The 26990-nt window shown below is 40.9% G+C and overlaps 2 protein-coding genes across 7 annotated transcripts in view; one reads left to right on the top strand and one right to left on the bottom strand.

The window, feature by feature from the left end:
• The window catches only part of LRRC56 (leucine rich repeat containing 56), a 63791-nt gene extending 51096 nt beyond the window's left edge, over positions 1 to 12695 (bottom strand). For 4 of the 5 annotated variants that reach the window (XM_039331227.1, XM_039331229.1, XM_039331230.1 and 1 more), the window contains exon 1: positions 2768 to 3002. The gene's annotated coding sequence lies outside the window, so the exon portion shown is untranslated. Of the gene's footprint in view, positions 1 to 2767; positions 3003 to 12447 lie in introns of those variants that run through there. The other variant, XM_039331228.1, reaches the window with a different exon arrangement.
• A 180-nt stretch (positions 12696 to 12875) lies between these two features.
• Positions 12876 to 26990, top strand: part of HRAS (HRas proto-oncogene, GTPase) — an 85884-nt gene continuing 71769 nt past the window's right edge. Inside the window, exon 1 of one of the 2 annotated variants that reach the window (XM_039331233.1) lies at positions 12876 to 13198. The gene's annotated coding sequence lies outside the window, so the exon portion shown is untranslated. Of the gene's footprint in view, positions 13199 to 13327; positions 13645 to 26990 lie in introns of those variants that run through there. The other variant, XM_039331235.1, reaches the window with a different exon arrangement.

The raw sequence follows: 26990 nt of genomic DNA, 5'->3' as shown, positions 1-26990 counted from the left end.
ACCCCGGTCATAAGGACGCACCGCGCATGCGCGGTGTGCCGTGCATGCGTGGTGGGGCCCCATGCATGGTGTGCATGTGCAGCGCCATGTGAGCCGCGCATGCGTGGTGCCCCATGCGCGGCATGCATGCACAGCACCGCTCCCATGCGTGGCATGCATGCGCGGTGCTGCCCCATGCACAGCACGCATGCGCGGCGGTGCCCCCATGCGCAGCACGCATGCGCGGCGGCGTCCCCTGAGGGAAAAAATGGCGGATCGCTTTGTTTGGCGACCCCCGTAAAATGGTCGTTCGACCCCAAATGGGGTCGCGACCCAAAGTTTGAGAACCGCTGATTTATATACATGTATTCATCAATTTACAATCATTTGTTTAGTAACTGTTCAAAGTTACAGTGGCACACAAAAAAGTGACTTATGACTGTTTCTCACACTGCGATCACTGCAGCATCTCTGAGGTCATGTGAACCTTCAGATGCTTAGCAACTGGCATGTATTTATGATGGTTGCAGGGTCCCAGGATCATGTGATCGCTTTCTGATAAGTAAAGTTAATGAGTAAGTTTTCACTTAAAAATTTGTTAAGGAAATCTGGCTTCACCATTGACTTATCAGAAGTTGGTAACTTAACATCTACCTTAACAGCTGCAATGACTTTGCTTGTCAGAAGTCATTAACTTAACTGCAGTGATTAACTGTGGGAAGAAAGGTCATAAAGGGGGAAAAACTCACTTAACGACTGTCTTGCTTAGCAATGGCTCAGTTGTGGTTGTACGTTGAAGATTATCTGTATCTTCACATTTGGAAATCTTTGAATTAAAAGCTTCTGAGGGCAGCCTCAGAGCCTCAAGTTCATACAACTCTGATTGAAGAGTATAAATGAAAATACTGTTTTGTCTATTTCTTGAATAGTATCAGAAGCCACAGTCAAAAATAAAATATTAGATGACACAGTAAATGCATTCAATCCAGATATAGTTGGTCAGCCTACAAATTTGATGAATAAATCTTTTCTCAAACTAAATCCAAGGGTGCTTACCCACACAGACAAATTGTTAATTTTGATGCCATAAAAGATTTTCCCACCAGAGTAGTCAATGACACAGAGTAAGAAGTGTAAGTGTATGTCTTTATCTTATATTCTGGGTTGATTAAGGTATTCTTAGCAGCTATTTCATCTGTTAATATCACAGTAGCTTTAGAAGGCTGATGTCGCTTATTTATTCCGATTTCTTCTGATGGTCCAAAGTTACAATAACTTGTTTTCCGATGGGACTGCTTATTTATTTAAAGACTTTTTAAATGTGCACAATGGGAAGCACATAGTTAATGCTGTGACTTGTATAAACAATTCTTTCAGACAAGATCAATTTTCATTGTGTACAGGACAAACTGCTGAATATATGGGCACATGATTTGAAGTTGCCCAAAGCTCATTTTGAAATGCAAGATTTCAGATTTTACTATCCTTTACTATTCTTGTTCAAAGACAATAGTCTTTAATATGATACTCAATTATTGTACTGTATTTTGAAGGAATCTGATTATAGAGATACAGGAGAGTCAGAGTTTAACTATAGGTATGCAAACCTTAGATTTATATGCATTGTGCTGACTTAATTATTGGGGAGGGGCAAGTAATGAATATGTAGTAAGTAACCAACTACAGTTTCCTACAGTGTTTTAACCTGGCAAACTAATAAAAAAATACTGGCCAAATATGCTATCCCCAGTTTCCAACAATTTTACTGACAAGAAATTTTATTTAGAACTTCCTATTTAGTCTAACTCACAACTCCACATAGTTTGAATTAAAAGTGTACTGAAAGTGTAACATGTATTGAAATAATTAAATATTTATTAAAATGTGGTAACAGGTTCCAGAACATGACTCAAAATTGATTACAACAACCAATAATCATAAGCCATTTCCTACAGAAGCTTGAAGTCCACTCTTATTCAGTATTATATTTCAGGGTTCTTAGGAAATAAACTATAATACCAGTGGGGCAATTTCAAGTAAATAAGCAGAGCAACCAATGATAAATCTGAAAAGATTGTAAGCACTCAATTTGGTTTTTCATCCAAAATTCAAAGAATCAAAAGAAAACACATGTCTTTCTATTGAAGAAAACTAGTCTCTTCTACATATCTGTGTATGTGTTAAATATGTAATAGCTAATAGAACAATCAATAAGTGCTAACTAATATGCTATGATATCAATTTTATCTCTTATTTGTGCACTTCATGTTAGGTAAATATTTAGTAACATTGCACATTTTATGTTCAGAGTACAGATTCCAGAAAAAATGTAATTTCCATGCTTTGAAGCATCATATATATCCACCCTATATCCATGTTGATTTAAAATGCAGTCCATCCAGTGAGGACTGGAGTCGCAGTAGAATCCTGCTCATGCTGACTCAAAAATAAATTCCACCTTTTTATTATTATTAATAAGGGTTATTCCTGAATAAACCTTTCTGGGCTTTTAGTTTTAGTCAAGCGAACTAACGTTGGCTATTTGACCGTGTCATTCATTGTTTCCCAAGTCAAAACACACTATGGAATAACGAGAAATTTATTTATTAAATTCGCTTGTCGCTCATCTCGCTGCAAGGCGACTTAAAAACAGCGGAAGACTATGGAATGTGTTTCCCCATCAATTGAAAAAGCAGCAAAGAGAGCAAATATAATACTTGGGCTTGAATTTTTTTTTTTAAAAAACTCAGTAAATAAAAAAAATGATGAAAGAGAATCCCTTTCCTACCTGCTTCTAATTTCTTCTGACTGCAGACAGAAGACAAAAGACCCCACGGCACGTCAAAAGAAAAAGAGAAAATGAACTCCTCATCGAGTCACGCCTGGCAGGTTACAAGCCTCTCAAGCCTTCTACCGGCGTCCCGGGGACTTACTAGTCCTTGGTCCTTTCGGCCCTCCCGGGCCTCTTCCAAGGATTAGCGTGTATGGCAAGGCCTCAAATTACCTTGGCAACCGTCTGATTTGAATACACTTGCTACATAGTCATGAGCCCGGAACACTCGAAGCCAATCGCTAGCCTGGGGGTCGATGGGCGTGGCGTGCTTGCGACAAATGCCGGCCTCTGTGCCAGGGTCCGTCCCTCAAGTTTACGGGAGGCACCAATCGCCGAGAAGAGCGTTATCCGCCGAAAGGCGAGAATCTTAAGCGCGAGGGAGCGGAATCGTGTGCCAGTCGGCCGCTCAGTTTCCCGCCTCTTTGTGGAGTCTTCCTGGTTGCGCGTGAAGGCCACCTAGCACAGGTGTCTGACGTATAAGTAAGGAACTTAAAGTAAGGGACGGGTTGGCGGCAGTTGCAATGATCCCTAAATAACCTCTTGGTTCAGGTATTTCCTCCGAAAGTCAGTCTGACGGGAGAGGTGTCCTCTCTCTTTTTCCCCAGTTGAAAGCATATTTTATAAAAGGAGCTCGTGCGGCCTTATCGCACAACCCCTCCTACTCTGCACCTCTGGCTCATGGTATTTTATTGCTTTATTACCACAAAGGAGCAGCGCATGAGCCTTGCAAAGTCAAAAGTAAGCAAACGTGCCAAGTTACTGTGATACATGAAGTAGGGCATTCCAGTAAGGAAATATACATTAAGGCAGCGGCTCCCAACGTTTTCTATACCCCGCATCCCTAGAACGCTTCTGATATATTCTTACAAAAGTTTGAAACAACGGCAACGAATTATGCATATACACTATAATTTTGAAAACCCAAGTTTTTGCACCCCCTGGAATATCACCTCGCACCCCTGGTTGGGAACGCCTGCATTAAGGTAGTCCCAAAGGTGCTTTTTCAAAGGGCAACTGGATTTTTTTTTTTTTTTTAAGCAGTTGCATTTTGAAAAAGCACCTTTGGGACAACTATGACCTGAATAACTCAGAATCTCCATAGACATCCATTAAAGTAGTCAAAATGTAATATACTAATAACTGTAACAATTTTCATCTCATAAGTATCTGTTCACTCTGATTCTGAAAAGATGGTCTTGAGGACATATGTGTATATAATAATGTAAATTGTTTTAAAACTTTCATATTAAACACTGGTAATTCTCATTATTCTTGCATACACTGCAGGAGTGAGGGAAAGCAAGAGAAGTTGGCTGGCAAGTTTTTTTGTTCAAATTTTTCTTTTCCACTTCATGAAATATTGGAAGAGAAAGCATCTGAGGGAGATTTTAAGAGAAACACTAGAGGCGAAGACCATTTTGAGTTTTGATCACAATTTTCTGAAATTTAATTTTTTTAAAGGAGAGAAAATTACATGAATGTGTAAACCATAAATAGATCTACACCCATACTTTCTTGCATTTGTCTGTCTGTCTGTCTGTCTGTCTGTCTGTCTATCTATCTATCTATCTTATTCGTCAGAATTGTTTCCACTATAGTGGATTCCTCTGGGATGTATTTTGTATAACTCTTTCAGAATGTTTATAAACAACATTGAATTTTTCTTTCTTCTCTCACTCATACTCTTTCTTGCAGCTATCAAAGACACAGCTGTAACTTGGCGCAGTTTCCCAAAGGAGTCATTTATGCTCAGAATTATTGTCATTGGGTAGTACAAAAGGGAGATGCCAAACCTTGTAGATCTGCAGCCGGTGCAGCTGTATGATGAGGAACATATTCCCTTCTGAGATACAACAAAGGACAAAAAAAAAAAAAATTATGCTCAGCAGCTGGAGTGCTAGATGAGTTTTGTAAGATATTAAATACCTACTTGATTAGTTGAAAATAGTAAGATAATGAGATAGCCTCCCACTTTCAATGCTTCACGTTCTGTAGCTATTGAGTTTTTGGATTTATTTTCATTTTTGCCAAACCTGGGTTGGTCATAGCAAAATCTGTTGTTGTTACCTTTTTTGTGTACATGCTACTGTTTTGGCTACCTAAGTATCTATTCATAGAATTAGCTTGCTACTAGTATATGTAGGACATCCATTTAAACTTCAAAGATTGATGGTGGAGTCTTATTCCTTGCAGTATAAAGAAAATCAGAAACTTCATATTTAGAAACACTCCCAATTCTTGATCAGGATTCTTGAGATCTAGCAGTATTTTAAATAGCATTTTTAAATTTATGATAATTGACCAATCAGTACTTCCTATACCCTTTTTAGGTGTCTACTAAACTATTGTGTAAACAACAATAATTCAGGATTTTTCAGAGATTTATCAGAAAGCAAAATGAAAACACTGCCATTTGCAAGTTTTGTCCATTTTTTAGGAAAGAAAGAAACAGAATTGACAAACAGAGCATCCTGATGGAAAAGACTTCCAGCATCATCTTTATGGAAAGGAGTAGGAATGCTTCTATACTTGGCATAAGTTCATTTGCCACCCTCTTTTAAAAATGCAATTTCATTATTTACCTTACGTTTTACAGAAAAATACAAAATGCAAAAAAAGGAAAATACATAACAACTACAAAAAATATAACTACTAAATATAACAAGAATAAAACAAATGAAACAAACACGGGTGGGGTGGGAACTAAATATGTTATATAGATTTCTAAATGTACCTTACGGAGAAAATTTTAAATGATTTTCTAACATTACAAAATATAAAGTATATGATACAGAAAAATATATTGAGCCATTTCTGATTAGCAGATAAAATTGTTTTTTTTTCAAAAACAAGTAAGTCTCTTGAATCTAAGAATAGCACTATTTTTCCAAACTAAAAATAATTATTTTAGCAACGCCCCAGGAAAATGCCAAATTGGGAAGGCTGCAGTAGATTGTGCCCCCTATCAGTACATGCAAATAAGTTTCTGTCATTTGAATTTTCTACCAAAATGTCTTTGGTGCCTTCCAATAAATGCTGTAAATAAATATACACCCTAAACACACTTCTTTGGATAAAACTAATGTACTGTTATGTTCAGACCTTATTTAATTCTAGACTGAGGCTGAATCCTTTGATAGATGTTGACTTAATGTGATCAATGTAACAAAATATTTATGTCCAAAAGCAATTTTTCTATTATGCTAAGGTAAAATTATAGTATATGTGATGTATCAGTTCAAGAAAAATAAATGCTAAAATTATTATGGTTTTATGGCTGTCTACTTACTTATGCCTATACCTTTAATTACTATGATCCATGTGAGTGTGTGTGCCTCTGTGTTGTATATATCTCTCTGTGTATAATCAAGGATGCAGTATTTCATGGCATGTTTTAATTAAAGCAACAAAAAAAATTAATCACAGAACTCATAATGTTAATGTTAGTGTTAATTTCTTATGTCTCGGTAGAACTTGCAATAGAGGAGTACATGAGCAATGGTTTCAATCTCCAAATCATAAGGGCAAATTTGTTTCAGATAAGGGAACTTTGAAATGTCCATCTACTAGGACCACTCTAATAATACATTCTGCTATACCCGAAAGAAAATCCTTCAGACTGGGAAAGATGAGAGATGGTAAATATCTGACCAGCACCTAAGGTTCCTTTCAAACCTACATTATGGCACCCTGTTAATTTCTTTTTAATAGTAATTTTATTAAAAATTTGAATTAAAAAGATAAAAACTAATACAAACCAAAAAAAAGGAATAAAAAGAAAAAATAGAAAATGCAGAAAACAATAGAAAAATAGAAAAATAAAAACACGCACTTACACACATACAGAAATTACTTCCCCCTTCATCACAACAAGTATAATTAATGTTGTAATTTCTTCCCATATCTCATCTCTTATCTATAAAAAAATTCTTAAACCACATTAGTCCTGAACAGGAAAAGTCCATTAAAGGTTACCAGAGATAATAGCAGATCTATTTTAGCCTTGATCAAATAAACCAACTTTATATTTTTCCTTTTATACTTAACAATCTTTAGTTCCTTCAAATAATATAAAAAATATTTTGCTACATTCTGTATTAGAAAGTCAAGTTTAAGTGTTCTTAATTGTAATCTTTAGTTCCTTCTGATTCCCTGTAATATTGAACCTTTGAAGTATTTCCCCCTCTAATATCCAACCTTAAAAGTCTCATCCTATTTAAAGAGAATTCAAAACAAAAGCATGTACTCACAGGAAGTATTATAATAAATTTTAAAACCTTATTTCAAATCCATCTGGACCCTTAGTCTGTTTGTTAATTTCCAAAATCAAGTTCTAGTCATCCTTTTGCTGTTTATTCCAAAATAAATGTTTTAAGTCCTTAAATGTGTAATATTTTTTTTAAATTACCCCATCTTTATTATTTTTATATATAACTCAATGCAGCAAGCGTATCTAATACTCTTTCCTCCTGTTTTCCCCACAGCAATAAATCTATGAGGTAAGTTAGGCTGAGAGAGGGGAACTGGGTCAAGGCCACACAACTGGCTTTTATGCCTAAGGCAGGGGTAGAACTTAATTCATCTGGTGTTGTAAAACCTATTGATCCAAAGATTCCTAATAGCTGAAAACAAATTAGCAAGCAATATCCAGAAGTGACTAGAAAAGCAAGTATGCAAACCCAGTGTCTTTTCTGAAGCTGCCAACTGCAGTTTCAGCAAAAAATTTATTCCCTTGTCTCCCAGAACTCTAAGCCCACAGGTCTTGTGGCCTCCTCACATGGAGCAATTGTCTGGAGCACTTTTTAGAGATCTCAAGTTCTTTCCTTGTCTAGAGAGGAATTATGAAGAGCTGGTCTACTTGCAAGCTCTCCCTCCACTTTCTTCAGTTTGCCATTTCTTTCCTGGAAATCTCTGCCTTTTGTTAATTTCCATATTCCATCAACTATTCTTTGATTATCCAAACTTTTCAACATGGTAGGCCAGACAGGAAACATGATCAGATGAGCTAATTCCACTTGTAAAAAGCTACATTAACATAATCTAAAGGTGCAATTCCCCCCCCCCCCCCAATATCCTTATAGCTAATAAACAGGCTGGAACTCTTCTGAGACTCTTGCCCTGCCCACTATTCAGCAATGGATTTTGCTATCTCTTATCTTGGCAGCATCCCAGTCTCCCAAGGTCTTTCCCACATACCATCACAGGAACAGGTACAATATTTATTTCACGTACTATGTCAGTGTTTCTCACCCTTGACAATTTTAAGGCATGTGGACTTCAACTCCCAGAATTCCACAGCCAGCAATGCTGGCTGTGGAATTCTGGGAGTTGAAGTCCACATGCCTTAAAATTGTCAAGGTTGAGAAACACTGTACTATGTGAAACTCATAATTCCATTCCAGTACACGCATATACCAAGTCAGAAACTTACATTTGAATCAAACAGTCCTTGTTTCTTTATACAGTAGTGGGATAATTCAGTTAATTCTCCTTGCAATGCCATAAGCTGCCCCACAATCCTCTCTGCCAGTAGGATGATTCAACAATTTGTTGCTGGAAACTATACAATGCTTTGTTTTCTTTAAAAAGATTGCTGGTAAATCACAGCATCATCATCAGATGAGCATCTTAACATATGTTTTATTAAAGACAGAGATCGGATCATCAGCTAAATTGAAAAAGTCATTTTCATGTACAGGAACTTGGATAATCAAAATCTGAAAATATGGTTCAGATTTTTCACAGCAGATATGTAATATCGAATGCTTAATTCTTTGCAAATGGTTACATGCAAAATCTGTTCTAGATATTAAGGCTTTAAGTCATGTGAGCATCTTACAGCAGGATAAAGCATTTTACAGCAGGATAAAGAAGCTAAACCCAAATATCAGAAATGGTACATACAGAACCAAATGCATCCCAGCAGATATACAATGTGATTCCTCTTTCTTTCTTGGTCACAGATTTATCAAACCTAATGCATATTTTGTAGGTGCAATGTTTTATCAGTTAAGGGAAGAATATATAATTCCCAGTTCAGTTTCAGTTCTTTATAGGAGACAGATTATGAATCACTTGTCTGTATCTGATCACTTTTGTATAATAAATAACTTTATGTACTTTATTTTTATTAGTTGTTGGACTTTTAGTTGACTCTTATCTCAGGTATATCCTGGTAAAGGCTCTTATTGACAAGAACCTGTTTTCTAAATGATGCAAAGCCACCAATCTCAGCTTTACTCACCATAGCAACCAGTATCTTATGATCAACATTATTCTATTTCATGGGCAGGGTTGCTATAGCAAAGTGCTTGTGTCATATTCTTAGGTGATAAAAGGAAGCACTTTACTTTTCACTAAAACACACATCCCAAAACGATCAGGTTTGATCCCAGAAATAGCTCATTATTAGACTACTTAAAACAACTTGTAAAGTATTGCCAGAAAAGTTTTACTGACGAACTATCTCCAAGAAGAGCTAGAGGGAAGTATGGATTTTCCTCCAAATCTTTGTTCCTCGTTAATAGCACATATTCAGGCCAATTAATAGGGAGGATGGTGAAATCATTCTCAGTGTTGCAGATTTGACCACAGAAGAGACTGCAGAAATTAAAGAAGCAGAATTTGGGGCTGAAGGAGCACTTGATTATAGGCTAACAGCAAAGATCTTCACATGACGAAATAGAGGAGCAGATCCTCCAATATGTGATAGCAAGCTCCTTTGGCTACTAGCTTGCTATTGATTGATTGGAGGATCTGCTCCTTCTCAATTTCTTCATGCGAAGATCTTTGCTGTTAGCCTATAACCAAGTGCTCCTTCAACTACAAATTCCTTTAATGGGTACTATGGTCCAAACATAGTATTAATTCATCATTTGTTTGCTTGTGGTTTGGCATGTTAGGGAAATACATACACTGATTTAGTAGGCATGGTTTACAGCAGGATGATAAAAGCAGTAGCTATTGTTCTACAGATCTGACTTTTTAAAGAAAAAAAAACTGAACTAGATTTCTACATGTGCACTTATGGCCCATTAAGAGTGATTGGCCCAAGACTGCTGCTCTAAAATATGCATGCTGCTTAGGCCCTAGCAATATGAGATCAGCTGGAACATTTTCTTTAATCTATTCCTCCTTCTCAGTGCTGCTGTAATGCCTGCAAATCAGCCAAAGGCCAGCTTTGGGGCAGCTTGTATTTTGTTTGTCAAACTGCACTGGAGAGTTCCTATATGACAGTCTGATTGCTCAACAAATGCAGTTAGGACACGGTTAGACTAGAAAGCAACAGGATGGTGTACGTGAAAGAACATCCTCTGAATGTTGCTCACCAAATATAATGTAGCATCTCTTGCCACTGAACTCTGAATGGCTTTGCTTACATGCTATTTTAAACCATAACTTATTTAGTAAATGGCTAGGTGTGCAGAACAGACTAAGCTGTAGTGCCCAAATCAAACAAACTATATTATGGTTTAAGACCCCACCCAGTAAACTTTTGGTTGAAATTTGGCCTTGGTTCCTAAGGATTGGGAGTCAGGGCACTGTTTGCAATGGTTTTGCTTCTTCCTGAATGGGCAGATTCAGTCCCTAAGTATGGAGGAGGAGAAATTAAGTCATTGATTACTTCAAAGTGGGATGACACAAGGTTCGTCTCTGTTGCTTAATGAATACTGATGGGAGAAGTCATTTGTTAGTGATGGTATAATCAGAACTCCAGAGCTGCATCTCCATCCCAGTCCAGACATGCACTGAAAATTCTAACCCAGTGCCTGGAGACTGTAAATATCTTTATGGAGAGAAAGAAACTAAGATTGAATCCCAACAAGACTGAGCTGTTGTTCATTCACTATTCCTAGCCAATTGGATCTGAGTTTACTCCAATGGTGACTTTGGATGGAGTAGCACTCTCCACAAAGGAGCCAGTCTGTGACTTGGGGGTCCTTCTAGACTCATGGCTAGATAAGTCAGTTGGCGCTGTTGTTAGGGGAGCCTGGCCCAGAATTGCTTGGTGTGGACTTTCCAGAAGTCCTGGAAATCTTGACTGAGATTTGTCATCTCCCAATTAGATTACTTCAATACACTCTACATCAGGGGTGTCAAACTGCTGGCCTGCAGGCTGGACACATCACCAGGAAACCACACCTACCCCATTGCCAGCAATGGGGAAAAAACTCCGATACGTGATGTCGTGAGTTTGACATGTCTGCTCTACATGAACTGTTTTTGAAGGGTACTCAAAAGATGCACTGGCTCCAGATGCAGCAGCTTGCTTGTAGATGGAATGCCATTACTTAAACATGAATTACTTTATACATGGTATCAATCTTGGGAGTTCTGCATTGCAAACCAGTGAGATCCCAGATACCATTCAAAGTGGTGGTTTTGACCCAAAGCTGTATATTGCTTGGCTCCTAAGAACCCACAGGATCATCTGCTTCCAATGGATCCTACCCACCCACTTTGGACCACCTGGTAAGAATACTAAGGGTTCCTTCCACGAGACATTTAGGCAAGAGCAAGTAATGTAGGGTTTTCTATAATAGTATCTTTCTTATGGAATAGGCTCCTACCAGAAAACTGGATGGCAACATTGTTTCTGAATTGCAGGAAAGCCATCAAAATAAAGCTGTTCAGAGTGGTTAAGATCAATAATTGGGATCCCTGCTATATCACATAACAATGCTGAAGAAATTAATGGTGTTAATGTACTGCTATATTTACTTTAATTTTGATATTTTTATGACTACTTTTTTGTACACAAGTCTATGTATAGTACAGTGATATAAAATATAGTAAATGTACATTTATTTGCAGAAATTTGGGCATATCACAATGCTAAGCACTATTTTATATGAATAAAAAACTAAAGAGAAAAATGTTCAATTTAAAGGAGCATTTTTAAAGCTATTTTATTTTGATCTTGTTTTATTCTTTGCAATGTTTGTACAGTATTTGGTTTCACAGCAGGAAGTTTGTGTTTCCTCACTTATTCTGTACAGTCTGGATAAAGTCTACGAAAAAGATAATTTACATTTTTTTCAGGGTATGCACAGTACTGTTTTTATTTGACCACACACTGGCCACTCAATTCCAAGCCAATCTTCAAAGCCAAAATCTTATAAATGTCCCTCACTTTGGAGAACGTTTAACTTTCAAGAACCATCGTTTGCAATGTTTCCTTACTAGTCTAATTAGCAGATCCGTGAGTAAGAAGGATGCAAGTTTACAATCTTCTACCGGAACTCTAGTGCCTGCCCAGGACAATGCGGCTCACACAACCGTTGGAGGGGATAATGGGACTTGTACTTCAGTTCTGGAGAGCGCCAGGTTGGGGAAAGCTGCCATTCCTTTGTGCGCTTTCCTATTCTTCCTCCCTTCTGCCTTTTCCAAACAGGCGAGCGCGGATTCCCACATCCTACTGACTTCACAGCCAGCAATTCTCTGCGCAGGCAGGGAAAGAATAACAGAGAAGAGGCCCCAACGGTAGGAGCAGCAGCAGCAGCAGCAGAGCGGACACAGCGGCACAGCCGAGCTACGCACAAAAAGGGGTCCTAAAAAATGAGGAAGGAAATGGGGGGAGTGCTGCTGAGTGAGGCCTCGCTCAGAAGAGAACTAAACCTGGATGGAATATTTACCTCGGAAGGAAGGGAGGGCGCTCATCTCCTCATCCCGGCAGAGGAGGAGGAGGCTTTATTTGCCTGGAGGAAGCAGCAGACTCTAAAAATAAGCCTCGCGAGGGGCGATTCCCTTCTTCCAGCTCGCTACACCCATTTCCTCCCTCCTCCTCCAGCCCCTCGCCGCCCTCCGAAAGCCCAGGCCGGAGCAGAAGCAGCAACACAGCAGCGGGCGGGGCCGAGGGAGAAGGCTGCTCTGGGAGTGATTGACGTGTCTCACAGCCGACCACGAGGTCGAAGGAGTGGGGGAGCCGCAGCCCGGCGCCCGAAGGTTAAGCAGGAGCGCCTATCAGCTGCTCCGGGAGGTTGAGAGTGACGAGTGGGCGGCGAGCGGCGTTTGGGCGTGTGCCGCCCGCTGCCTGGGGCTGGCTTTGCGCGCACACATTGTCCAAGCCGCCGTCACGGCAGCACCCGGGCGGAGCGGGTGCCTCAATGCTGGGTGCCAATGCGGGGAGGGCGCTGCAAACACGGGGCTCCTCCGCCGGCTAGGTGGAAAGTTCGCCGCTGCATCGGACCAACGGAGCATTGACTAAGAACAGCCAGTCTTCGGTGGAGGGGGACGCGGAGTCTCTTCTCTTTCCAGTGACCGCGCAAACTTTGCATTTCCTCGCACGCTTCCTTCTTTTTTAAAATAATAATAATAATAAAAATCTCTAGGAAAAGGCGGCTTTGCTTTTCTGGTTTGCAAAGAAAACCTCGCAGGCTATAACTAGTAAGTAGAGCTTCCTCCTCCAATTCTTAATGCTGTTTTTGGGCTAGAAGCACGTTCTCTGAAGCTTGATTCGGCTCACCTGTGTAAGTAATTCCTTAGCAGCACCCGGAAAGGCGGCAACGAAGCGCCTGCGGATCTGTGGGCGTTCTCCGGTTCAGCTTGTAGCCGTTGGGGAATATTCAAGGTGCGGACCGTAATAGCCAGAGGTCCTGCAGTGGTTCACACGGCGCGCCCCAGGGTAGCCGCGTACGGAGCTGTTAGTTGCATTTGGGCTTTTATGAGTCAAAATGGGGGAGGGAAGGCGGGTTGTAGAACGTCTCTTTCCCTGGATCTTGGCTGAAGCCGCAGCAGTTGTAAGCCGAATCTCTGAAGTGGGGTGTAAAGGCCAGCCTCACCCTCCCTCTCCGTAGGTTATCGGCATCATCCCCACCACCCTCATTGCTACCGTAAGTAGGAGAGAATTGGAGGGATGTCAGTTTGGGAGGTGGCGCTTCCCTCGGCCAAAAGCAACGTGGGAGGCGGTCGTCGGCGTACAAGAAGGGAAGACACCGTGATTGCGTCTGTCAGGGGAACAGGCTCGTGTGCGAGAAGAGGGCTATTATGGGGTGTGTCTGATTGTCAGTCGAGGGACGTTAGGGAGGTCGCAATGAGGCTGAAGGGTGACTTGGATTCTGCCAGGCGTGTGGGTTTCATTCTGGAGCTTTGGGCTTCTCCTTGTTAATCGTCCACTTGTGAAATCCAAATGCTAAAGTGCAGTTCTACGCAGGGATGGCTCCACTGCTTAAGAAAGCCCTGCGTGGAACGCTGTGCAAAGGGGCGAGGCGTGTCCAAGAATGGTGTGTGACAACACGCTCTCCGGTTTCCCCCCCTCCCCGCGCTTTCCCGGTCTAGCAGCCGCCGCCGCCTCATAGGCGCTAATATTAGGCTGTGGACCGGCACATCTTGGCGCGAGGAAGTTCACAGGCTCAGCGTTTTTCTAGAGCTGGGAATTTTTGCTGCCCTGGAGAATCGGATGGGTTTTAGGGCTCGGGAACGGGAGGGTTGACCACCACCTGCTTGCCTGTCTCTGTTCCCAGCTATATTGTGACTGTGCTTTCTGTAAACACTTCCTGTCAGCGCCAGGGATTGGGGGGGGGGTAACGCCTGAATAATAGGAGTGCCAGTGGTTGCATCTTCTAGAAGCAACCAATATTAATTGTGATACTTTCTTTATCCACCGGTTTTCCTTTTCCAGTGGTACTCTCTTTGAGCCTTTTGCCAAAACTGTAGGTAGTTGTGGGTTTTTGATTGCACTTTTCTTTTTCCTGTCATGCAGTTTAGGGAGTGGTCTGAGAGAATAGTGAAGTAAGTTTTGTTCCCAGCTGCTGATGCAGCAGGCAGATTAAGATCCTTGTTTGGACATGTACACACACGAATAATCTGCATTATATAGTTTTGGAAGACTTTGAAAGGAAATGGCCATGAGCTGGAGTGTTTAACATGGAATGGTCCTTTCTGCTCCTTTGGGATTCTTAATCCTTTCCTCTGATCTTCTGTTACTTCCCAGCCTATAGTAGCCTTTTGTTATGATTGGGTACTGATTGAGGAGGGGTTAACATGGCTTCCTTCCTTGCTAGTTGATGCCACTCCCAGGTTTTCAAACTGTCACTTGAAAATAGGTCCTGGGAATGCTTCCTCTGGGTAAATGGGAGAGAAATCTCCAGCTGCTTAAACTGCCAGGGGCTTCAATAATTTTGTGCTTCATGGCTATGAATGTTGTCTTCCCCCTATCGTGTAAGCTGGCTTGTTGTATGGGTGTATGTATTTGCTGTATTTTAAAACAGGTTGGTAATACTTGAGTGTTTTAAGCATGTTTTCATCTTTCCTTGAGCTAAACTGGAGGGGACTGTGTTTATTTCCTTGGGAAGCAGGTGGGAGAGGCTCCCATGCTGTTGCTTAAAGACAAGTCACTCTAGGCAGCAGGATCAATCCTCTGACCAAGGCATGCACTGGCTCTCATTGGCTCTGTCTCCTAAATCAGAGTCCACCTGTGAGCCCCACCCCTGGAAACAGGTTTCAGTTCCACTTATGTCATGATGTTCACCCTGCACACTTAGCTGTGTAGTAAACCATCAGTCACATGAAATTCTGGAAAGGGCTTCCTCTGCGAATGTTAAATGAGCCATCCTTTAGCAGCAGTGTTGGATAAAGGCTCAGGAAAAATGAAGCTATGCATTTTTTTTCTTCCTAGTCCCCCCCCCCCCACAAATGCAGGATCCCCTTTTTTTCAAATCAACCTACTATTGATTCTTTGGTTGCTACAGGGATTGAATGATCGGCTTGTCATCTGCATCTGACATCATGGGCTAAGAGAATGACTGGTCCAGAGTCACCCAGGCAGATTTCATGCCTAAAGTGGAACTAGAACTAGTCTCCTGGGTTCTAGCTTAGTGCCTTAACCACTAGACCAGACTGGGTCTCATATCCCTAAATGTGCATATGCATGTTAATATTCCCACAGTTCTCCTATATTGAGTCCCTATGTGCATCCATTAAGTGCAAGAAATGAGTTTGTGAATGGCAAACCCACTTAACTAATTTGTGAACACCATCTTTCTGTTGATGTCACTTAGAAATAATTATCAGAGAATGAAAAAAGCAGGTTAAAAACCAGTTGAAAATAAGGTGTTCTTTGATAATTGAGTAGAATTGGTCATTATTTTGCTACAATTTCACGTGGTCAAACTCCTTGGCATCATGAAGGATGCCAAGGTTGGAAGAGTCTTGCTTCTGTATAAAAAGCACCGCTTTACACTTTTAAATCCTGTCCTTTAACCCCAATTGGTAATTGAAATTTCTTGATGATGAAAGAAGGTAAATCCATGGCTGTAGTTGAACTGAACCCTAACTTGACTTTCCTCAATAGTGAACATTTTTCTTTTCTGTAGTAAAATATAGGTAAGGCTATTGTTACTAATTTTATTTTTGTGCTGCTCTTCCTCCCCCAAAAGCATATATTGATATTCGAACTTAAGATAGAAAGCCTGTTCATTTTAACAGAAAAGCAATAAAAGGATTTTTTTTTAAAAAAAAAGTGAGGTGGTGTTAACATTTACTTTTCATAACTTTATATGATGGACATTATAGGGAGTTCCGCCTTAATATTACGTATCAAGAATTGTTTTATTGGAAGTTAGTGTGAATGATTAGGCCTCAGATGAGGGCATATGAACTTATTAAATTCCATAGGCACTAAAATACTTGTATTTATTTGATGTTTTTATTGTTTCAAAAATTTTAGTGTTTTAGTTGTAATATATTTTTTTGAATTGTAAGCTACCCAGAATCATTGTCTCAGATGGGCAGTTATAGAAATTTAATAACTAAATGAAAAGTTTGAATAATGAAAATTTCTTCAAAAGAAATGCTAGGAAATGAATATTTATGAATAAAAGAATAAATGTGTGGCTACATATTTACTGAGTTTTTCAAAATATAAAAAGTGCATGCTCCCAAGCCCTAAACTGACTATTGAACTTAGGCTAAATAATAAAACCCAGCCATTGTGGGTTATAGTTCAGCATGATAACTCAACTAAAACATTATTATTATTATTATTATTGGTTTTATCATAGAGAATAAAATACAAAACAATAAAACAAAATGAAACAAAACAAAAGCATACATTCAACCCTAAAACAATAAAAAAGAAAAGAATAGAGTACAAAAAAAGAAGAAAAAGTGGTCAATTAAATTTCACATTTAACAAGTAGGACTCAGCCTAGCTGGTGCTGAAAGAAAAGAAAAAGCAGTAAATTCTCCTTGCCTTTCACACACACACACACACACACACACACACAAAAGAAGAAAAAGCAGTCAACAGGTTGAGCTAAACATTGCACTAATCTTCAAATCCCTCTGTTAACGATCTGTTATTATATTTAGCACATAGAAAGTCCACAAACAGTTTCCAGTCTCTTATAGAGCTGTCTAGTCCATTATCTCTAATCAAAGCAGTTAATTTTGCCATTTCTGCTAGTTCAGCCAATTTCAAAATTCATTCTTCAACAGTCGGCATCTCTTTTTCTTTCCATTGTTTGCAAGTACAATCTACGCAGCCGTCATCACGTGAAGGAATATCACCCCAAATTGTTTTTCAGTTGGCTTGTCCATCATGCCTAAAAGAAAAGCTTCAGGTTTCATTAATATTTATATCTTAAACATTTTTGCATTGTTGTTTATACGGTATATTTTCACGTATTTGCAAGACCATCACATATAATAAAATGAACCTGGATTTTGATTACATTGCCAGCTCTTATTAGAAATCCTTTTACACATTTTCACTTGTCTATCTGGGGTCAAGTACCAACAATACATCATTTTGTAAAAGTTTTTTTCAAACTATAATTTAATGTGAATTTTAGTCCATTCGTCCAGACATTCTCCCATTTATCTAGCATTATATTATACCGAAAATATTTGACCATTTTACCATACAGTCTTTAACGTATTCATCTTCTAGGTTCATCATAAGTAACATTTTATATACTTTAGAAATCAAGTGGTCATCTCTAGAACATAAATTAATGTCTAATTCAGATTTAGTTCCTGTGTAAACAAAACTTTTTTTTATCAAATTTAAATCTTTTAAAAATACTATAATAATTACACCAATCACAACAAATCCTTCACTCACTAGTTGTTCTCTTGTCTTTATCTCAAATCCCTTTTTTTCAAGTCTTCGTATGTCATCCATTTACATTCCGAAATCATCGCTGTTCTATGTAGTGCTTCATGAGGTGATAACCAAAGTGGCACTTTATCAGCTAATCTTCTTTCATACTTCCACCATGCACATGCAATCGATTGCCTAGGGCCTAGGACAGTGGTGGTGAACCTATGGCATGCGTGCCAGAGGTGGCACTCAGAGCCCTCTCTGTTGGCACGCACACCACCGCCACCAGCAGCAGGTCCATCAAACCACCAATGCCGCCTGGAACAGGAGCCCCGCCCAGCACAAAGGAGGCGAAGCAGCCAACTAAAGCTCGAGTAGAGGTGGTAAAGCAGAGGTCATCAACCATTGTCGATTGGTGGACTGGAAGAAAAGGGAGGAAAGGAAGCATTTTACGTGCGTGCATGCGCACATGGGGCCATGAGCACGCACACACTGCAAATGGGGTGGGGCTAGTCCTTACTCACTAGCCCTGCCCCATTCCTGCGTGGTGCAGCACTTTGTATCTGTACCCTGTGGTGCTGCAGCGGCCGTTTTTGCGCCTTGGAGCATGGTGGTCCATTTTTGCATCCTCAGTTTTTGCATGCCAGAGGTGGCACTCAGAGGCGCCTCCATGCCCCCCCCCCCGAGGACACCACAATGCTGATGCGGCCCTGGCACTTTGCGATAAATAAGTAGGTTTTGGGTTGCAGTTTGGGTACTCGGTCTCTAACCCTGGCACTTTGCGATAAATAAGTAGGTTTTGGGTTGCAGTTTGGGTACTTGGTCTCTAAAAGGTTCGCCATCACTGACCTAGGAGGATGGATCTTAAAACCAGGGTTAACTTTTACTTTGTCGTACCACAGATAGGCATGCCAATCAAATCTCAAATCAAAACCTTCAAGGTCTAATAGCCTTGATTTTTCTAAAGTTATCCAATCTTTTAACCATACCAGACAAATGTTCTTAATTAGCTGGAGCTTTTATGGAAGTGAGAAACCATGAAAGGGAAAGGAAAGCTCATGGACATCAGAGAAACCATTCCATGGATAACATAGGGGATGAAAAATCATGTACAACTTTTCAATCAACTTTTCTTTGGTATAATTGGTTAAAATATTGATCACAATATTTTACACACAATTATTACTCTGCAGAAAAATAAATAAATTAAGCTATCATGGATCAGATGAAAGATTTACCTAGTTTAGTGTTCTATTCTTACAGTTGCCAGATCATTTTTTATGAAGAGTTCTAGAGCAGGTATGGTTGTAAGAGGACCTGTGTGGCCAATGGTGGGATTCAAATATGTGAACAACTGGTTCTCTGTGTGGATGCCACTTCCGGAAGTCCATTCTGGGCCTGAGCCACAAAAAATTAGCTACCAGTTCTGCTGAAGTGGTGCGAACTGGCTGAATCCCACCATAGGTGGGCTGAATCTCCTGTCATAGGTAGGGAAGCCATGCAGTTTCCCATATTGATGGTACTACATAGTTTGTAAGGAATTTCAAAATTTTGCTTCCTGTATGTGAAGACATTGTTCTTCTGTCTATTGTGAATTTCTCGCCTTTCAGCTTCACTGGAAAAGATGAAGTGTATTTTTATTCTGAGTGGAGAAGAGAAGCATGACATTAAACTTTCTTGCAATGTTCTTTTATTTGCCTTTATTTAGGCTTTTGCTTTAATCTGTTGATTTTGGTTGCCATTTTCTAGCACCCATATACTTTAAAAAGTGCATTGATCAGACCTTTCTGTAGTATTCATTGCATAGTTGTGCTATATATATCACAAAAAGGCATCATTATATTGCTTTCCTAGTTATCATCAAAATGTAATACAGGTAGTCAACTTACAGCTGTTCATTTAGTGACCATTCAAAGTTACAAAGACACTGAAAAAAGTGACATAACCATTTTTACTGTTAACGACCATTGCAGCATCCCCATATGCTTGGCAACTGACTCTTATTTATAGTAATAGTAATAGTAGTAAAGTTGGAAGGGACCTTGGAGGTCATCTAGTCCAACCCCCTGCTCAGGCAGGAAACCCTACACCATTTCGGACAAATGGCTGTCCAGTCTCTTCTTAAAAACTTCCAGTGTTGGATCATTTACTGCTTCTGGAGGCAAGCTGTTCCACTGATTAATTGTTCTCACTGTCAGGAAGTTTCTCCTTAGTTCTAGGTTGCTTCTCTCCTTGATTAGTTTCCACCCGTTTCTTCTTGTCCTGCCTTCAGGTGCTTTGGAAAATAGCTTAATTCCCTCTTCTTTATGGCAGCCCCTGAGATATTGGAATACTGCTATCATGTCCCCCCTTGTCCTTCTCTTCGTTAAACTAGACATACCCAATTCTCGCAACCGTTCCTTATATGTTTTAGACTCCAGTCCCCTAATCATCTTTGTTGCTCTTATCTGTACTCTTTCTAGAGTCTCAACATCTTTTTTACATCGTGGTGACCAAAACTGGATGCAGTATTCCAAGAGTGGCCTTACCAAGGCATTAAAGAGTGGTATTAATACTTCACGTGATCTTGATTCTATCCCTCTGTTAATGCAGCCTAGCACTGTGTTGGCCTTTTTGGCAGCTGCAGCACACTGCTGTCTCATATTTAGGTGATTGTCTACTAGGACTCTGAGGTCCCTCTCACAGTTACTACTATTGAGCATGGTGCCACCTATGCTGTACTTGTGCATTTGGTTTTTCTTGCCTAAATGTAGAACCTTGCTTTTTTCACCATTAAATTTCATTTTGTTAGTTAGTGCCCAGTGTTCAAGTCTGTCCAGATCCTTCTTTATCTTAAGCCTGTCTTCTGGAGTGTTGGCTATTCCTGCCAGCTTGGTGTCGTCTGCAAATTTGATGAGTTCCCCATCTATCCCTTCATCCAAATCGTTGATGAAGATGTTGAAGAGCACTGGGCCCAGAACAGAGTCCTGGGGCACCCCACTACACACTTCCCTCCATATAGATGCAGTTCCATTGAGGACCACTCGCTGAGTACGGCCAGTCAGCCAGCTATGGATCCATCTGGTGGTGATTCTGTCTACCCCACATTTTTCTATCTTATCAAGTAGTGGGTTGTGATCTACTTTGTCAAATGCCTTACTGAAGTCCAAGTAAATTATTTATGATGGTTGCAGAGTCCTGGGGCCATATGATCACCTTCTGACAAGGAGTCAATGGGGAAGACAGATTCACTTAAAAACAGTGGCAAGAAAGGTTGTAAAACGGGGCAAAACTCACAAATGTCTCACTTAGAAATTTTGGGCTCAATTCTGGTCATGTCGAGGACTACATGTATGCCATTTTCAGAATAGTGGCACATGGATTTGATGGTTTCATCAGATTCATCCACTATTATCCTCGGAACCTGATCAATCAGCAGTCAAATTCATAAATAAATTTTATTTTTTTACCACATTGGACAAGCTTGTTTGTACTGAATTGGTTGTGCCATTTTAAGACAATTGCAAGTAGTCATCAACTTATCACTATTTATTTAGTGGTCACTCAAAGTTATGACCGTGCTGAAAAAAGTGACAACCAATCTTCACACTTGTGACCATTGTAGTGTCCCTGTGGTCACCTGATTCAAAATTCAGGTACTTGGCATCCAGCCAAGTATTTACAATGATTGCAGTGTCCCAGGATCCTGTGGTTGCCATTTGTGATCTCCCTAGTGGGCTTCCAAGAAGCAAAATCAATGGGGAAAGCTGGATTTGTTTAATGATCGTGTGATTCACTTAACAAGTATGGTGATACGCTTAATGACCGCAGCCAAAAAAAAACCTGGGTATGACTCGCTGATCACCTTGCATAGCAATTGAGGTTCTGGTCCCAATGTGGTTGTAAGTTGAGAAGTAACTGATCAAAGGGAGAAGCAACCTGGAATTAAGGAGAAATTTCCTAACAGTGAGGACAACTAACCAGTGGAACAGCTTGCCCTCAGAAATTGTGGGCGCTCCATCACTGGAGGTTTTAAGAAGAGGCTAGAGAGTTACTTGTCTGAGATGGTATAGGAGGTTCTCCTGCTAGAGCAGGGGGCTGGACTAGAAGACCTCCAAAGTCCCTTCCAGCTTCTCTTCTCTTCCTCTTCTCTTCTCTTCTCTTCTCTTCTCTTCTCTTCTCTTCTCTTCTCTTCTCTTCTCTTCCTCTTCTCTTCTCTTCTCTTCTCTTCTCTTCCTATTCTATAAATATAAAGCTCTTTCGGTTACTTTTGCTTTTTTCTCACACAATTTAGCATCACAAACGTATCCATTTCCTTACTCAACCTTTAATTCCAGATTATTTAAGAATAACAGTAGATGTGTGCTATTTACAGCCCCTCTTATGAATTATTTGTTATTTTTTCTCCTCACTTGTTCATTAAATGGTTGGGCCTATAATAGACATGAACAATGATACTATCAACATTGCATCTGCTTATAAGCCTTGGATAACTAGACTTTATCAAGAACCTTGTAATAATCAAATACTTTTTTATAATTATGTTTACATTCTTGTCCACATCCTTAAAGAGCTGTATCAAAATTGTGATGGTCTGCTTGTCAGGAATTGCAAAGAGACACTTACGCTGCCTCATGTTGATTATTCATTATCAGAACTTGCTTTTCTGTATATTTCTGTTGGAAAAAACTTTTAGATTATATTATATTAAACATTGTACATCCTTGCAGCATAAAGGCAAATCTTAAGGATATATCACATTTTTTGTTAGATGAGCAATTTCATTTCACGGGTATATTCTGTACTTAGCAATTTGTTTTCTGTAAGAGCTGGAATTTTATTTCTTGCTATTACTAACATATTACTAACTCAGACTCCCTCAAAATATCTATTCAGGCATAGATGACTCTACAGTTACAAAAATGTTATCCAGCTTCTCTATAACATCCAGCATCTCTGTAACTGGTTTCCTATTTCTGATATATTGAAATATGGCTCTTAGCATTATTTCAGATTTTGTTCTCAAAATTTATTTATCTTGTTACATTTTGGATTTTCCTTGTATAACTTTGTTTTTTTTCTTTAAACAAAAGGATAAGGAAAATGATAATAATTTAGATAATTTTTTTCATTTTCTAAAAGAACATATTCTTTTCTCTAATAAATCTCTCCACATTGTTTCTTAGTTGGAGTTTTTGTGTTTTTGTAATACTTTTATGATCTGTAATTCAAATTCTACCTGCGCTTTTGTCATTGTAATTTTGAGTATTCTTGAGATACTTGGTTCTGCAATAGTGGCGAATATCTGTAGCTCGAATGTAGGATGAGGGTTTGTTCTCCGAGCTTGTGGGTTGGTTTCCGAATGTTTCATTACCAGGCTAGGTAACATCTTTATCACCGTTTAGAAACCAACACGCAAGCTCGGAGAACAAACCTTCACCTCATACTTGGTTCTTTTGATTTTTCCTTTCCATTTCCTTTTTTTCTAGCAAGCTCCTTATTTTATAGTAACATCCTCTTTTTGAAGCCAGATATGACTGCTACATAACATGTAATATTAAATTTAATAGCATTGTGGCTACAGTTTCTCATAGGTTCAATAACTCCTGGATTGTACATGTCAGTGTGTTATTCTAGTATAATATAATGTTGATAATGGGTCAAATATTAATCCAATGAATACATGGCATAAGTCACTAGTGTGGAACTCTTCTGCAGTCAAGATAAAAATACAAAATTATCAAATCAAGTTCAATTGTTGATGACTTTGTAAACATATCCAACTAATTTTTTTTTTTATTTTTGGCAGAATGCAGAGGTGGTTCAGGGCCTTCTCCATGGATATCTTTTTGACTTTACAATCTGCTTAAATAAACTTGTATAACAAGTTAAGCTAAAAGTACATCTGTCTTATATGTAAATCAGCCCAGTAACTGAATCTCACACCCTAACTAAGTGTCCAGAAAAAAGATCATTACTGGAGGCTGGATAACACAATTTGTATGAACAGTTCTGAAGCAGAGTGAGTTCTAGTTTTTAGTTCTATAAAAAAAAAAAGTCTATCAGTAACTGATATGTACAGTTTTATGGGAAGGTTGGAGCCCACCTCTCACCTGCCAGCAGGACTATGCAAAAAAGGGTCAGCCCTTTATCCTTCAGTTGCCCTTATCGTCACACAGCCTTGTTTGTTTTCACACTGACTGTTTTGTAAATGAATGATAAAGGAACAACTGGGGAGGGAATTTCCCCAAAGACAGAAGGGGAATCATAGGAGGTAGAGTAAGGAAAAAGTTGGAGCTGGTAGGAAATTACTCATTCTGCATCATATGAATAAAGCATCCAAGCTGTACTCTATAGGAAGTACAGAAACCCAGTAGCATCATGAAGACAAACATGTAGTGCTGATTGCAGCCTAGCACTGCTCTTGTGCAAGTCGTAGGAGCTACTTGAAATTGCAGTGGTTCTTGGCATAGTTCCACTGATTTAGGCAGTGGATTTTTTCATTTCTGTTACTGCAACTTGAAATCACGCATGCTAGAATCAATAATCTCTAATCAAAATTATCCTCACTGAAATGTTTTTCCAGTCTTAAAAATAAAGCAGAATCAAATAAAGCAAAACCAAATATTGGAGATTGCAAAAACACCCGGCAAAAGTAAAGATTCCAGCAGGCTGTATGCAGCTGTCTTGTTTACAAAGAGGATGGGGCAGGATGTAGTATTTATATAAACCCAGCTCTTCATTTGCTTGATAATACTTAAGTTATGCAAAGTCTCGGGCTTAGGCTTTAGTCCAGTGGTTCTCAACCTGTGGGTCGGGACCCCATTTGGGGTCGAACGACCATTTCACGGGGGTCACCAAACAACGCAGTCCGCCATTTTTTTCCCCTTGTCCTTAGCTGTGCTACTCCCTTTTATTCTATTGGCTTTTGAAAGCCAATAGAATAGACTCTCTTGAATAGAGTCTAATTCTATTGGCTTTCAAAAGCCAATAGGACTTGTCCAGGCTGTCTCTGCCCTGCTGAGCCTGCCAAAAGTCCCATTCTGCAAATGGTGCTGCACCAGTTGAGTAGTCCTCGACTTACGACCGGTTGAGTAGTCCTTGACTTACGACCGGTTGGGGGTCGCGGCATTAAAAAGGTTGAGAACCACTGCTTTAGTCAAATCTTTTCTCTAGCACAAGAGATGGAGAATCCACCAATGTGTTTTCTCTGTCTTCCTGCCCAATCAGATCAAGTCAGCCAAACCTGCCACACCCGTCCTGGACTAGGATCTCCCAGTTTCAACTTGATCTTTGCCCAGGACAGACGTGCAAGTTGGCTCATAGGCAGGTTGATCACATAGGCTGGGCTTAGTGCTGCCTCAGTCTGGCTGCTGGGTTTTCCCCTCTCCTTCACTCTTGGACAGAATGGAGGCTTCCATTCTCCCTTCCCTCCTACAGACAGCGCTGGGATCAGCGCTGTAGAAGCACCCCCCTTCCTCTCCCTCCCAGGCCTCCTCCTTCACTGGAGATTGCGGCTACAGCTCCGGCGGCCGCGTGACACCTGAATCGGTCGTTTTTTGGCTCCAGCGGCTCCGTTCTTTCCCCACAGGGGCCACTTTCTTTACTATCGTCTTCTTTTCTATCTTGTGGCCAGCATTTGAGAGCCATTACGCTCTCATTTCTTCCATCGTCTCCTATCTCTCTCCCTTGGTGCGGGCCGGAACTACGAGGAGTCACTGGGAAACTGGCCCCATTTGCCGCGGCTGCCATTTTGCAGCCGCGTGGACACCGCCGTCTCCCGTCCGAAGCATCAGGGAAACGGGGGGGGAAGGGAAGGGGGGAATTCTCCTCGGCTGCTGCTGCCACGCTTGAGCTTCAAGGGGACCCTGGATTGGTGGGGAGGGATGGCTTAGCCCTCCCTCATGTTCTATAAAAGTGGAACAGGAGTACTAGTGTAGGCCGCGGCCGCCATCTTGGACGGCCTTCACGACTGCAGTGATCCATAGGCCTGAACAGCACTTTACCTTTGGGGGAATACAGAGGGGTCCCTCCTGGCAGCGCTTGGGAGGTACTCCTCAGGGTGAACGGCCAATTCAGGTCACACACACCTCACCTCCCGGGAAGATTTTTTTCTGCATCCCTGCATAGGCTATTGGACCCAAATTTAGGCCCCAATCTGGTGTTCTCCCTTCCTGGCCACCATTCGGATTCGGACTGTGGTTTTTTTCACGCAAGCTCTTGCCGCCCCACAGATCCCCCCGCCACACAAACTGTGTTGCAATTTATTACCTTGCTGGCCTTGGCACACTACGCATCTTATGAGCAAGCTGGCTGTCGTCACCCAGGTGACTTTGCTGTGCCCGTAATCAGGACCGGGCCCTAGGATTCCTACCGGTCTGGTGGCCAGGGGGGCAGGGTGGTCATTTCTATTCCCTGCCCTTGATTTTATCCGCCAATTGATCCACCACCTGAGTTACCTCTCAGTGTCCCTGAGGTAACTCTCACCAGGATGGCGGACAACACAGCCTCCCAACCCAGTGACGCCTCTCCTCCTTCCTCAGGCCAGAAGCAGTGCAGGTCCTCCAACCAGGAGGCGGCAGGTAGGATCTCGGCCAAGGCCAAGGCCATCTCTGGGAGGAAGAACTCCAAATTGGCAGAGAAACAGGCCAGCAGGAGACACCAAGCTTTGGAGAAGGAGTTCTCCAAAGCACAGAAGCAGGCCAGGGCTGAGGCTGAACTTTTCCTTCGATTTAAAACCACTGGGTCCCGCAACCTCTGCCCAGGGAGTCTGGTCGCCAGTGGGACTTCCCACTTCTCTTACTCCACCGGGCCAGATCAGGGCATCGCCACCCCCCAATCACTACCTGTACCGTGGGCCCATCGCCCGGCTCCAGAAGCAACTTTTACCTCCACGGCTGCGGAACTAAGGGTAGTCGAGTCTGATTACCCTTCCCCCTGAGGATCGCCTTCAGGCCTTAATTGCTCAGGCGGTGGACCAAGCTCTCGCAGCCAGGTCATGTTACATGCCCAGGGCTGATTCAGTGATTTCCCTTCCGCTTCCCCAGTCAACACCAGTGGGATACCACGGGCCTCCCTCCCCGTCCCGATCTTCATACAGCAGGGCCTCATCACCTCCAGAGTATGACCAACCATTAGACGCCCTGTGGTCAGAGG

Source organism: Crotalus tigris, unplaced genomic scaffold (genome assembly GCF_016545835.1).
Source record: "Crotalus tigris isolate CLP2741 ecotype Arizona unplaced genomic scaffold, ASM1654583v1 scf7180000024436.1354646, whole genome shotgun sequence".
NCBI classification, from domain to species: domain Eukaryota; kingdom Metazoa; phylum Chordata; class Lepidosauria; order Squamata; family Viperidae; genus Crotalus; species Crotalus tigris.
The sequence above is the reverse complement of the archived record's forward strand: the minus strand, read 5'-3'. Positions and strand labels throughout refer to the sequence as shown.